Genomic DNA, 13,991 nt, shown 5'->3' with positions numbered 1-13,991 from the left:
CCCCGGGCTCTGCTCCCAGCACTGCCTCTTGGAGCAGTTCCGCCAGGTTCCTGTTTATCGGGAAGGAATGGAGGGCCAGCGAGAATCCGAGACCCTGCCAGCAACGAAGGCAGGGGTGCAAACCAGACGTGAGAGGAGCGAGGCCCAGACCTTGGCATTGCTTCTGGAAAGGAATCCCTTTCCTGTGTCAGCAGAGAGGCTGAGAAGTCCTCACACCTGTTGTCTTGACCTGGGTGCAGCCAGGCAGAGCCTGGGGCCTTAGGGAGGGCGAGCCCAGGGCCAGCTCTGCAGGGGAGTGCAGCAGGAAGAGACAGCCACTGAAGTCAGTGAGATTAACGGCAGGCCCTGGGCCCGAGCTCTGCGGAGTTGCCCAAACTCAGCCTGGAGGAGGAGGGAGGAGAATTTATCCTCTGCTCCTGACTCCCACCCTTTCAGGTTTCAACTGCGTGGCCCCCAGGCCAGATGTGCTGCATGGGCAAGAACACAGAGCTGGTCCCTGCAGAGGCAGAGGCAGCTGGAGCAGGAGGCAGGTGAGGTTCGGAGGGCCTGATGTGGTGCCAAGTGGCTGAACATACAGTTGGGGACACTGAGTCGGAGAGGGGAGGTGAAAGGTCGTGCAATGGTGGCTGAACCAGGACCTGCTTGAGGTCACCTGACTCCCAGACCACTGAGGTGGTAGCAGTGGTGAAAAGCCCTGTACGTATGTGTAGAGTCTGTGTGTGCGCACACGCGTGTGTGCGTGTGTTTGAGAGGATCTGAGTGATATGTGGATGACCAGAAAATGGAGCATGAACACAGAACTCTCTAGAAAGTTCTCAGGTGTGTGTGCCTCTTGTATAAAGAAGGACACCCCCTCACCCTCATCTCCAGCCAAGTGTCCAGGTCCCTGTCTTCGCCTTAACAGGTGTGTCAGACCAGCCCCGCGCCCAGCGGGTGCAGACACTGGTCACTCCCAGGAGGAGAGGGGCCGACGGGACTGCCCCTGCCCTGGGCTGTGGGCCATTCCCTCGTGCCTCGGGCAGCCCAGGGCCCAAGCGGAGCCAGGGTGATGAGTCACTGGGCTTCGGCATCCGAGTCACACCCACCCCAAACCCCAGACCAAACCGCCTTCGGTGTCTGCCAGGCACAGATGCCAGAGTAATCAATGCCCATTGTTTTCCTAGACGAATGTTCCCTCTGCACTTTCGACCACTTTGTTCCGGAGAATGGCTCGGTGAGGGCTCGCAGCACGTGGATGGACACAGCTTCATGGCATCCCTTCCCCAGGTTGTCCCACCCCACAGCAGGGTCACAGGGACAAGGCAGCTACTGGCTGGATCGGGGCAGAGAGCTGACCTTGGCCTGGGCAGGCTCCAGTCCTTGAAAGCTGGCTGACCTTGGCCTTGGCTTCCTCAACTACTCGAGGGGAATCATAGGGTTGGCAGGAAGGGTATAAAAATTCCTGGGAAAACCATCCAGCAGGAGTGAAATGCAGTGTTTCTGCTTCTCCAGTCCTGGGGGAGCATCAGGCCAGGGAAAGGCATGTGGGCATCACGGTTGCCTCGCCTGGGTTCCCACACTGGCTTCCCGGATCAGGCGTCTGCCTCATTTTCCTCATCTGTGAAGTGAAGCCAGTGAAGCTAACCTGCAAGGCTGGAGGGCAGAGGGTGTGGAGGCCTAGCTCTCAGCACAGTGGCCGGGGCAATCGTGACGTTGCTGCAGTGCAGGCACTGGTGGCTGTCGGAAGCCCACCTGCAGGGCAGCTGAGCAGGTCTCTGTGCTTAAAGGTCAAGGTCAAGACCTCCTCTTCCACGAAGCCCTCTTGAGTTCTTCCAGCCCTCATTGCTAAAGGCTAAGTGCCCTAGATGCGTTATCTCATTCAGTTTTTACAAAACTTTTAGGAGGCAAGTGTTATTCTAAACCTAGTTTTATAAAAGTGGAATTTGGGGCTTAGAGATTTGTCCAAGGCATGGAGCAAGTAAAGGAGATAGGATCTGAACCCAGGTGCGTCTGATTCCTAAAATAACCTAGAGGAGGGAAAGGGCACTTAAGTTGGCTAGAGAAGTCAAGGAAGGCTTCTGGAAGCAGTATTGTTTGAATTAAAATATTTTTAACCCAACATTTTAATGGCCATTTTCAAACAACCATAAAAGTAAACAAAAATAGGAATGAAATCTTTAAATAATGAAGCAGAGATGCCTGGTGGAGCCTGGGATTGTCAGGCCATGTGGTGCCGTGGGGCACCCACAGGTAGCAGGTCTTGCAGAGAGTAAAGTGTGGGCAGGGGCAGTGATGGAACCTCGTGGGAACTGAGTTATTTAAGACAGAAGGTGATTCTTTACTGCCTTTGGATTTCCATCCTCCTGATTCAGGGCAAAAAGAAAACATCTGCACGTGGCAGGTGAAGGACATGGTGTTTCAGATTTCCCCAGTGGAAGGTAGGAACTGGCTCTTTTCAGTTTGGCACAGTGGGCTCAAGAGTGAGGACTGGAATCTTTCAGCGCTGCCAGTTCTAGGCAAGAGATGGGAATCTGAGTCATTCCTATAGTCTCAGTGCACGACAAAGCCAGAGGACTTCACAGGAGCTGGGCCGGCAACAGGACTGGGTCCCTGGGCAAGCACTTTCCTTCTTGGCATGTATATCCAACAGAGGTGGTTATTGCTTGGATTTAAAACATGCTTTATGGTTGGTTATAATTTCTGACATGGGAAATGTCCATGTGTCACGACTACCTGAGGAGCAGAAGAGAAAGTTCCCTGCAGTGTCCCTAACAATGAAAGTTGTCCCTATGCCAGGCCACAGTCAACAGCACCAGGGGCTTGGACTATGGACAATTTTGCAATGCCCAGACTACTTGTCATTCATTCGTTTACCCACTTATTTGTTCTCCTCATTTGCTTATGGTTTATGATCCTTTCTTGGTTCTCTTCATTCTTCTACTCTGACATCATGTCAGCCCAGATGAAGAGAAAGGAGGAGTGGCCAAGATGGAAAGCTCTCTGTTACGCCTTTACTTCCTTGCCAGCTTGTCCTTCTCAGGCCAGGCTTTCAATATTGGTGAACAGGGAAATGCAGAAGACAAAGCATGAGCCTCGCTAGGGCACGTGGTAAAATCACTCCTGGCCTCCTTGCGGGTTAGATGGAGAGGGAACATGTCAGGTGCGTGGGTGCTCCACTTTCCAGCTGGATGTCCTCGGAAGTTCCTTAGTGTGGATGGCCTTCCCTCTCCTGAGCCTGTCGAGTGAGGATAAAACTGCCCTGTCTCAGTACCGGTGTCCGCCAGACCAGTGGGAAACATGCTACGTGTGGCATCTGACGGTCTCACAACCACCACCCGAGGTCAGCACAGGCAGTCCCTTCCATTCTTCGAAGACAAACCTGGGAACCTAGATAGGAACTTGTTCCTGGTAGTGGTCTATCTGGATTTGAATCTAGTTAGTCTGATTTCAGACTTGGTTCTTAAACACTTAACTCTACTTCCAGGTCATAGGGTTATTTTGAGGTGGGCAATCAAATCGATGTAAAACACTTGGTGTAGTGCTTCTCACCTCATAGGTGATCTGCATGTGTATGCTGTGAACATTATCCTATCTAAAAAAGAGGGAATATGCTAATTGACCCTCACACCCTCAAAGATGGTGGTTCCCACAGCCACAAGATGGTGGCGCCCAGTCACCTCAGCCCGCCAGGGCGCCTGCCTCTGGAGTCCCCCAGTCCCCCAACCCCCCAGCTGCCCAGGGCTGGCCTGAGGCACAGGCAAGCCTTGGGTGGCAGCTGCCCAGCCACCCAGGGCCGCCTGAGACTCAGGTAACCAGGGCTGGCTGAGGCTTGTGCTGCTGGCAGTGACAGCAGCAGAGGTGTGACGGGGGTGTCATCTTCCCTTGATCGCCGGGTCACCTCCCACCCCTGAGGGCTCCCGGACTGTGAGAGGGGGCAGGCAAGACTGAGGGACCCCCCTCCAGTGCATGAATTTTCATGCACCCGGCCTCTAGTGATTTGATAATTGGTGGAGACATAACTGAACCACAGCTTCACCCAGGCAAGATGGACTGATGGCTTGAGGACAAATCAGAGGGTGACCTGTAGGCAGCCACACGTGTGCTTTGTCTTTGTCTCCTTCCTGCCCATCGTATCTCACGACCAGGGTAAAATTATTATCTGCACACTCATGGGCTCCGTGTGTGTCACAAAGCTGGTTGGCACTAGGGACATAAATGGATGATAGAATGTAAATTCATAAAATCTCAACAGGTAGTAATGAAAAACCAAACATAACAAGATTAAATTTAATAGGAGTAGCCCTAACCGGTTTGGCTCAGTGAATAGAGCGTCGGCCTGCGGACTGAAGGGTCCCAGGTTTGATTCCGTTCAAGGGCATGTACCGGGGTTGCGGGCACATCCCCAGTAGGTGTGCAGGAGGCAGCTCATCGATGTTTCTCTGTCATCGAAGTTTCTAACTCTCTATCCCTCTCCCTTCCTCTCTGTAAAAAATCGATAAAATATATTTTTTTAAAAAATTAAATTTAATAGGAGTAAATACAGCCAAACCTCATTTCTTGAACTCTCCCAACTCTCCCAAGTTGTTCACAGAAAAAAATGTCTCAGTGGTTGAACCAAACTTCAGTTTTTGAACTGACAACCCTTTCATACTGATACCTCAGCATGACACAAAGTGTCTCTCAGACAACAGAGGAGAGAATGCTTTTGCTGCTGGCAAAGTCCACCATTAACACAATTTTAAAACATAAAGAGGCCATCAAGAGTGCTAATGTTGCTAAGGGTGAGAAAGAAGCAATGATCACAGGCAATCGAAGAGGTGGAAAAACTGTTGTTGATTTGGATAAAGGAAAGCAGTTAGCCAGTGACAGCATTTCGGAAGCAGTGATATTTGAACAAGCAAAGACGCTGCATGCTGACCTGAAAGACACCCCTGGAACAAGTTTGAAAATGATTCCTTTAAAGGCAGGAGGGGGTGGTTTGATAAACTTAAGAAGTATTTATTTATAGATTAAACAGTACATTAGACATGTTTGTAAGAAAGGTCAGAACAGGAATCATTTGGGGGCCTGAAATAGATTGATTCAATTTACATTATTTCTAACTAGAGGCCCAGTGCATGAAATTTGTGCACGGGGAGCGGGGGGGGGGGGGTGTCCCTCAGCCCAGCCTGCGCCCTCTCAGTCTGGGAGCTCTCGGGGGATGTCCGACTGATGGCAGTTGGACATCCTTAGCACTACCATGGAGGTGAGAGAGGCCAGCTGTGAGCCTGGCTTCTGGCTGAGCAGTGCTCCCCCTGTGGGAGCGCACTATTACCAGAGGGCAGCTTCCGCATTGAGCGTCTGTCCCCTGCTGGTCATTGCATGTCATAGCAACTGGTCGTTTCACTGTTGGGCCGAATCCGGCTCTCCAACATCCCCCAAGGGGTCCTGGATTGTGAGAGGGCACAGGCCAGGCTGAGGGACCCCACTGGTGCACAGTCAGGGTTGGGAGAGACATGGGAGGTTGGCCAGCTGGGGAGGGACTGCCGGAGGGCTCCAGGGCATGTCCGGCCCGTCTCACTCACTCCCGATCGGCCAGACCCCAGCAGCAAGCTAACCTATTGGTCTGAGCATCTGCCCCCTGGTGGTCAGTGCATGTCATAGTGACTGGTCAACCAGTTGACTGGTCAGCGCATGTCATAGCGAGCAGTTGAGTGGCCTTAGCATATCATTAACATATTACGCTTTGATTGGTTGAACAGCCGACTGGACGACTGAACACTTAGCATATTAGGTTTTTATTATATAGGATGGGAAAACATGATTCAGTTTTTGACCAAATCGCTTCTAGAACAGCCTTCCAAATGAATTAAGTTTGAAAAGTGAGGTTCTACTATATAGGATTCTGCCCTTCCAGTTGAGTTGAATTTAGTAAGTATTCATGTAACAGCTACTATATACCATATTCTGCATAAAATCCTGGGGTGAAAAGTTGGATAAGAAGTAGTCCCTACTCTCGAAGACTTTCCTTCCCTTTAATAGTGACTGCTCAAGTGAAAGATGTGTCCTTGACATACCTTGCTCACATAGACTCTCCTCCCACTACGGGACCAATGGACTAGGCCTATTTCCTGCCCAGCCTCCACACCAGATTGGGTTGGTGACGATTGGTTAGCAGCAGCTGGCAGGAAGCACACTTAAGAATTCTGTGATGTTTGTCTTTCTTCTAGGCTGCCCAGCACGTGGACCCATTCAATCTGGGAAGAATTCACTACCCTATAATTTTGGATGGGAGGTAACTTCATGATCAAATTGTCCCATTTTTAGCCAGGGGGATCTAGTTTGAACTGACTCCTGAACCATTTTGAACATGGCAGTCTTTGCACTTATAAAAGAAATAAAGAAAAATAAAAAAAGGATTTGAGACACAGTGATAGATACAGAAAATACACAAAGAAGATCCAATGTATGTGTGAGAGTAATGTCTGAGGAAGAAAACCGAAGCAATGCGACAGAATCGATATTAAAATCTATTATTCAAGAAGAGTTTTCTGAAACAAAAAACGAAACAAAATATTGGAAGCTGCCACTACATAACTAGGGAAATTGACCCAGAGAGCCGGCATTGAGACTTATAGTAAAACTAGAGGCCCAATGCATGAAGTTTCATGCAAGGGCCTCGGCCCTCGCCGCCCAGCTGCCTCATGGCCCTGGGGCCCTGTGGCCCCACCCACTGGTCATTCTGGAAGGTTGTTCCACCGTCTGGTCTAATTAGCATATTAGCTCTTCATTATATAGGATAGTAGACCATAAAGAAAAGGTCTTTTGGGTACCCAGGAAAAAAAAACCAAGTTAGTCTAATATGATAGTCACTAGATACATGTAGCTATTTAAATTAAAATTAAATTAAAGTTAAAATGTAATTCCTCTCATTTTTTAAGTGCTCAGCAACCACATGCAGCTGGTGGCTATGCGTTGATCTATTCTTCCCCTTAGTTCACTGAACATCCTTATAACCAGTGTTTAAAACTTTGCATTTGGTGGATTGCTTGTCTCCATTTGGTTGAGTTCTTTTCCTGGGTTTTTGTCCTGTTTTTCATTTGGGGACCTGTTTCTTTGTCTCCTTATTCTGGCTGCCTCCCTGTGTTTGTGTCTATGGATTAGGTAGGACTTCTATCTCCCCGTCTAGGTAGAGTGGCCTTATGTAGTAGGTGTCCTATAGGGCCCAGTGGCCTCTCCAGTCACCCAAGTGGGCTGTGTACACCCTCCTGTTGTAGTTGAGCCTTGAATGCTGTTGGCACATCCATGGGAGGAATTGACTTCCAGGCCAATTGACTACAAGAATCACGGTCTACAGTGGTAGAGCTGCTGTGTAGAGGCCCACCCCACAGAGCAGGACTTGCTTCAGCGGGGCTCTGATGCCTGCTGAGTCCACTCCTTGAGTATGTCACTTGTGGAAGTGGTTGGGTGATGCTCCAGTGTGGTCTGAAGCTGTCCATGGGATATGCTGGCTCTGGGGCCGTCTGGGAGTTGCAGACCAAAGTTAGCTGCTTTCTGTGTCCTGCTGGGGGCCATCCAGCATGAACTACAAAGCAATCTGCAGTTGGCTGTTACTTGTGCTGAGTTTGGAGGTGCCTGGGAGAGGTGCCAATCTATGAACCAAGGCCAGCTGTCACTTGTGCTAGGCGTGGGGCTGATTAGCAAGTTTTATTAAGCTTGATCTCATAAAAGCACGCCTTTAGGAGGCATGTGCTTTATCTTTCCACTTACGTCTTTTTTCATTTCTTTCAGTAAAGTTTTATAGTTTTAAGTGTACAGTCATGTGTCTTTTATCTTATTTATCCCTAAATATTTCATTTTTGTTGCTGTTATAATACTGTTTTTAAAATTCAGTTTTGAAATGTTTATTCCTAGCATATAGAAACACAATCCATTTTTGTGTATTGATTAGGCATCGTGCAACTTTGCTAATTCACTTATTTGTCATAATAGTTTTTTGGTAGCTTCCTCAGGATGTTCTACATAGATAATCATGTTGTTTAATGAGATACAGTTTTTCCTTTTTGGTCTTTTAATATGTTATTTAAAATTGATTTTCAAATCAATCTTGCATTCCTGAGATAAAACCCATTTGGTTATGCTATATTATTCTTTTTTTAAAAATTTCTTTATTGATTAAGGTATCACATATTTGTCCTCATCCCCCCATTCCCATCCCAAACCCCTCCCCACGCATGCCCCCACCCCCGTGTTGTCCGTGACCACTGGTTAGGCTTATATGCATGCACACAAGTCCTTTGGTTGATCTATCCTCCTTACCCCCACCCTCCCCTTCCTTCCCTCTGAGGTTTGACAGTCTGATCGATGCTTCCCTGTCTCCGGGTCTGTTTTTGTTCATCAGTTTATGTTGCTCATCATTTCCCCTAGATGAGCGAAATCATGTGATACTAGAAATACACTTATAAGAACCGAAAATGAGATAAGCAATAATGGTTATGCTGAGAGGCAAATGAATCAGTCTGTAGTGAGTTTCTTTCTGGGCCAACAGTTCTTTGAGTCCCAATTTCAATGTCAAACAGTTCCTTATGTGTACATGTCGGCAATGATATTTCAGTTCTGGATGGTGGACAAATGGTGGTAATGCAGGTCTGACACTCTCTGGTTTGGTCCTGGGCAACCTGCAGTGATGCACAGCTGCTGACTGCTAGTATGGCAAGGCGTCGTCAGCATCTTCCATCTCTGGACTGTTTCTCTTCTGTCTTCATGGCTGGAGCAGTCTTGTCAATTCCTCTCTGTTGCAGGAATCCACATGGTCTTGGAGTTGTTTTTGCTGCCGAGCGGTGCACCTTTGGAGGTGGAGGTCCCAGGGTCTGTGGGTCTGCAGCTGGGGTAGCAGGATTTTGGCTGGAGTGGCTGCTGGGTCGCTACAGGGGCAGTTCCAAGGCCTGTCTGGTTGGTGGTGGGATGAGTTCCTAAAAAAGACCGTTCTCCCCTTCAAGATGGCGTGGGCTCCGTGCTGGAGTCCCCCTGTCCAGGGAGTGCCTGAAGTGGTGATAATCTCTCCTTGCCAGTGATAATCTCTCCTTGCCAAGGAGAGCCTGTCTGCCAGCCCCTGTTGCTCCTGCAAGATTTAACTTTCCCTCACTCACTCACGCACACACCACGCACATCCACACACTCTCCTTTCATACCCTCACTCACTTCCTCTCCCTCACCTCCGTCCTGCCAGCCACCATCTTTTCTCCTTTCTATATTATTCTTTTTATACATATGGCTTCAATTTGCTAAAATTTTGTTAAGAGTATTTGCATTTACATTTATAAGGGATATTAGTCTGTAGTTTTCTTGTGATTTTGTTTGGTTTTGGTATCAGTGTTTGGTATCAGTGAATCAAAAAGCGTTCCTTCCTCTTTAATATTCTAAAAGACTTTATAAGGAACTAGCATTAATTCCTCATTAAATGTTTTAGAGAAATTGTCAGTTAAGCCATCTAAGTCTGAAGTTTTATTTGTGGAAGTTTTTTAACTACAAATTCAATTTCTTTAATAGACATAGGGCTTTGGTAGTTTGTGTCTTTCAAGGAATTTGTCTATTTCATATAGGTTGCTTTATTTATTGACATAGAGTTGTTCATAATTGTCTTATATTATCTAGCTTTTTAATATATGTGAATCTACACTATGCCATCTCTTTCATTCCTGATATTAGTATTTTGTGTCTTCTACCTTTTCTCTTACTCAATCCAGCTAGAGATTTAGCAATTTTATTGATTTTTGTCAAAAACCGGCTTTGATTTCATGATTTTCTCTATTGCTTTTCTGTTACCTATTTCATTGACTTCTGCTCTGATCTCTATTATTTCCTGCTTTTTCTTACTTTAGCTTTAAATTGCTATTTCTTTTCTGGTTTCTTTAGTTAGAAGGGCATTGATCTGCAACCTTGTTTCTTTTTTTGAAATATATTTTATTGATTTTAAAGAGGAAAGAAGAGGGAGAGAGAGATAGAAACATCCATGATGAGAGAGAATCATTGATTGGCTGCCTCCTGCATGCCCCCTATGGAAGATCTAACCCGAAACCCAGGCATGTGCCCTTGGCCAGAACCAAACCTGGGACCCTTCAGTCCGCAGGCTTACGCTCTATCCACTGAGCCAAACCAGCTAGGGCCGCAACCTTGTTTCTAATACAGGCATTTAGTGCTCTAGTTTCTTGCATCCCACAAATTTTGATATTCTGTGTTTTCATTTTCATTCAGTTTAAAATACTTTCTAATTTGAATGGTGATCCTTGCCCATGGGTTTAAAATATTTGATAAATTTTCAGAAAATTTTCTGTTGAAGACTACTAATTTAATTAAATTCCTAATTCATTGTGATCAAAGAAAATATCTTGTTTGATCTGAAAACTCTTTAGTCTATTGAGACTTTTAAAAAATATATATTTTTATTGATTTCAGAGAGGAAGGGAGAGGGAAAGAGATAGAAACATCAGTGATGAGAGAGAATCATTGATCAGCTGCCTCCTGCACGCCCCACACTGGGGATTGAGCCCACAATCTGGGCATGTGCCCTGACTGGGAATTGAACCATGACCTCCTGGTACATAGGTCGACGCTCAACCACTGAGCCACACCAGCTGGGCTTATTATTGAGACTTTTTATGAATCAGAATATGATTTATTTTGTTAATTTTTTCTCGTGTATTTGAAAAAAGTGTATTCTGTTACTGTTGGATGGTGTTCAATTAGGTGAAGTCATCTGCATATTTCTTGATTTTCTGTGTACTTGTTCTATCAATTGTTGAGAGAGAGGGGTATTGAAATATCCAGCTATCATTGTGGATTTGCCTGTTTATTCTTTCAATTCTATCAGCTTTTGTTCCATGTATTTTAGTGTTGTTATTAAGTGCATAAACACTTAGGATTATAATGTCATCTTGATGTATTGGACCCTTTATCATCGACTAATGACTTTATTCCTGATAATATGATTTGCTTTGAAATAGAGTTTGTCTGATAATGTAGCATTCTAGCTTTCTTATGATGAGATATGGTATATCTTGTTCCATGATTTGCTCTCTAATCCATGTGTGCCTTTATATGTAGAGAGTAATGATTGCACACAGGATGTGTTGGGCCTTGCTTTTTTATTTCCCCCAATAGCAAAATACACAGAACATAAAAGTCACCATTTTAACCATTTAAAGTATACAATTCAGTAACATTTAGTACATGTGCACGCACGTGCTTACCTGGAGACTGGAAGGGAAACCCTCAGCACATCTCTGTGGTACTCCGCCTTGCTAATTTTAGCCGCCTTGGGCTGCCTGAACTTCCACTCTCTCTTCAGTCCCTGCAGAAAGCTCACTTTATTGCTTCCGAACTCTTAGGGATCAGTGTCCTATGCTGTCTGTGTCCAATGTCTGAAAGCCACAGCTTCATACATTTTATTTGTATTTGGTTGTTTAAGGTGGAAGAGTACATCTGTTCCCTGTTACTCCATCACGACTTGCCAGTCTTTCTGCCGAGCTGGCTCTTTAGATGGCCCCTCAGGAGAACACTATTCTCTGAGTTGTTATGTTCATAACAATATGTCTATGGCCTTTTTACTTGGAGGTCAATTTAGCTTGATGTAAAACCTGTGACTCACACTTTTGAACATGTTAAACATGTTACTCCATTGTTGTTTGGCATAAAGTGTTGCTATCAGAAAGTCTGAGGATGGTGTGGTCATATTTCCCTCCCGAGTAATTAGATCTTGTTTACCTTTTTTGCCAGGATGGCTAAAATAATTTTTTTCATAAAGCCCAATCATTTTACTAGAATATATTTTGATAGTGGGCATATGGATTACTTTTTCCCTAGAATTGTGATATTGTAGTAACAAATTCTTTTATTTCATGAATGCTTTCTTAAATTATACAGTTTAGTATTTTTACTTTCATGTGCTTTTTAAAAATCTCTTATTATACATACACCGAGTGGCCAGATTATTATGATCTCTGAATGCATAATAATCTGGCCACTCAGTATGTGTGTGTGTGTGTGTGTGTGTGTGTGTGTGTGTGTGTGTATATATATATATATATATATATATATATATATATATATGAGGCCCGGGTCATGAATTCATGCATGGATGGGGTCCAACCAGCCTGGCCAGGGGGAGGGGACATGGGCGGTTGGCCAGCCTGCCTGCTGGTCTAACTCCTGGTCGAGGGGACAATTTGCATACTAGCCTTTTATTATATAGGATATACACTGAGTGGCCAGATTATTATGCGTTCAGAGATCATAATAATCTGGCCACTCAGTGTTTGTTGAATCTTCTTTTCCTATCTTTTATATCTATCATTTTTCTTTAAATAATTTTTAATCTCTTTTAAAATATAAAAAAAACATGTTTTTCTTTTCACTTTCTATTTCTCTTAAGGCACTATTGTGTTTGTTCTTTCTCTATTGTAGTCTTCATTTTTAAAACAAATTTTTATTTTTTTCTAACTATATCCTGACTTCTGTAATTTCTCTTTTCAAATCTTTGTATTCTCCAGTTACCTCATTTATAATGTTTTCTAATTTTAATTTTTTTAAAATAATTTTTATCATTTTTATAACACATTTTGACTTGTTCTTGATATTAGATTATGATTTCACTCTCTTTCATGCATTTGTTTCTGGTGTGTTTTATTGTCTGTTGAGATATTTATTCTCTTATTTATATATTATTATATATTCTTATGATACCCCTTATTCTCTTATTTTCTCTGAATAAGTTTTCTATGGGATTTGACTGGTTCTTTTCCATTGCTCACTTTTTAATGCAATGCATTTTTCTTGTTTTCAGCATGGAAATGTGTGCTAGAATAGCCTTTTAGTTTCATTTCGATAGAGCGCCGTCTTATTTTATTTTCACAAAATGATTAAAAACATGGCTTCCTACTTCCTGGTATTAGCCTACTCTGTTCCCCTCCTCTACTTTTATCTGGACCTCCTTTTTCCTTTGCTTCTGTTGCTCCTGCCCTGTCCAGTTTGTATCTACTCTTATCTATTTCTTCTCAGTGTCGATCTTTGTTTTAGAAAAGGCATTTGATTTGTTAAATTTCATGGGTTTACAGGGCCCATGCTGCCCCAGCACCATCAGCGCTATTGAATCATGGTCCCATTGCATCTGCCTTCACATATGGTCTTCCAAAGCCTTCACAGTTTGATTGCTCTTCTCAGATTGGCCCACGGTACTTTCCAGCTAGTTCCTTTTGGGGACCTTGGGTTAGTCTGCCCTTGTGTGCATCAGAAGCCCAGTTACCTCCCTGTGCTTTCCTCTGCACAGATGTGGATACCATGCAGTTCTTGGAGCTGTCAGTGGGTTGTTCACTGAGGAGATTCTTGGGGAGACCTTACCATGTAGTTTTGTTGTAGATATTGTTTATGGGTCTTTAATTTTGTCTTAGTTGCTCTATTTATATCGAACGATTTGGGAAGAATAAAAACATCACTACCATCTTCTAGAAATTACAGTGTGCATTTATTTATTTATTTATTTGTTTGCATAATTCAGCTAGAGATGTTTTCTATTGCTCACAAGTAAGAACGTGGGTGGACGTAGAAGTTTTCATTAACTGGAAGTACAGAAGGAAGAGGACATGGCTCCCAAATAAAGTGGTTAGAGGAGTGTGATTTTAGCACACATCAAAGAGAGCAGAGCATTCTGACCACTGGAAGTGACATCCTGCCCTCTCTGCTCAGTCAGCCCTTGGGTTCAGCATTGCATCTGCTCTGGGCACCAGGGTTTTAACAGATACTCACCTGTGAAGTGTGTGTAGGCGGGAGAGGCATGTCAAAACCATGCTATCCAAGTAATAGAAGAACGGCCTAGAACATAACTGGGAGAAGAGAAGGTTTAGGGGCAATATGACCATCATCTTCAGATACTTGATCATGAGATAAAAGGAGTAGACATGATCCCAAAAGATATAGCTTCTCTCAAGGGCGAACATGATAGGGAGGTAGACATTCAGCTCCACTTAGAGGAGAATGTT

The sequence above is a fragment of the Plecotus auritus genome, assembly GCF_963455305.1.
Source record: "Plecotus auritus genome assembly, chromosome: 5".
Classification (NCBI taxonomy): domain Eukaryota; kingdom Metazoa; phylum Chordata; class Mammalia; order Chiroptera; family Vespertilionidae; genus Plecotus; species Plecotus auritus.
This window is presented reverse-complemented; position numbering follows the sequence as displayed.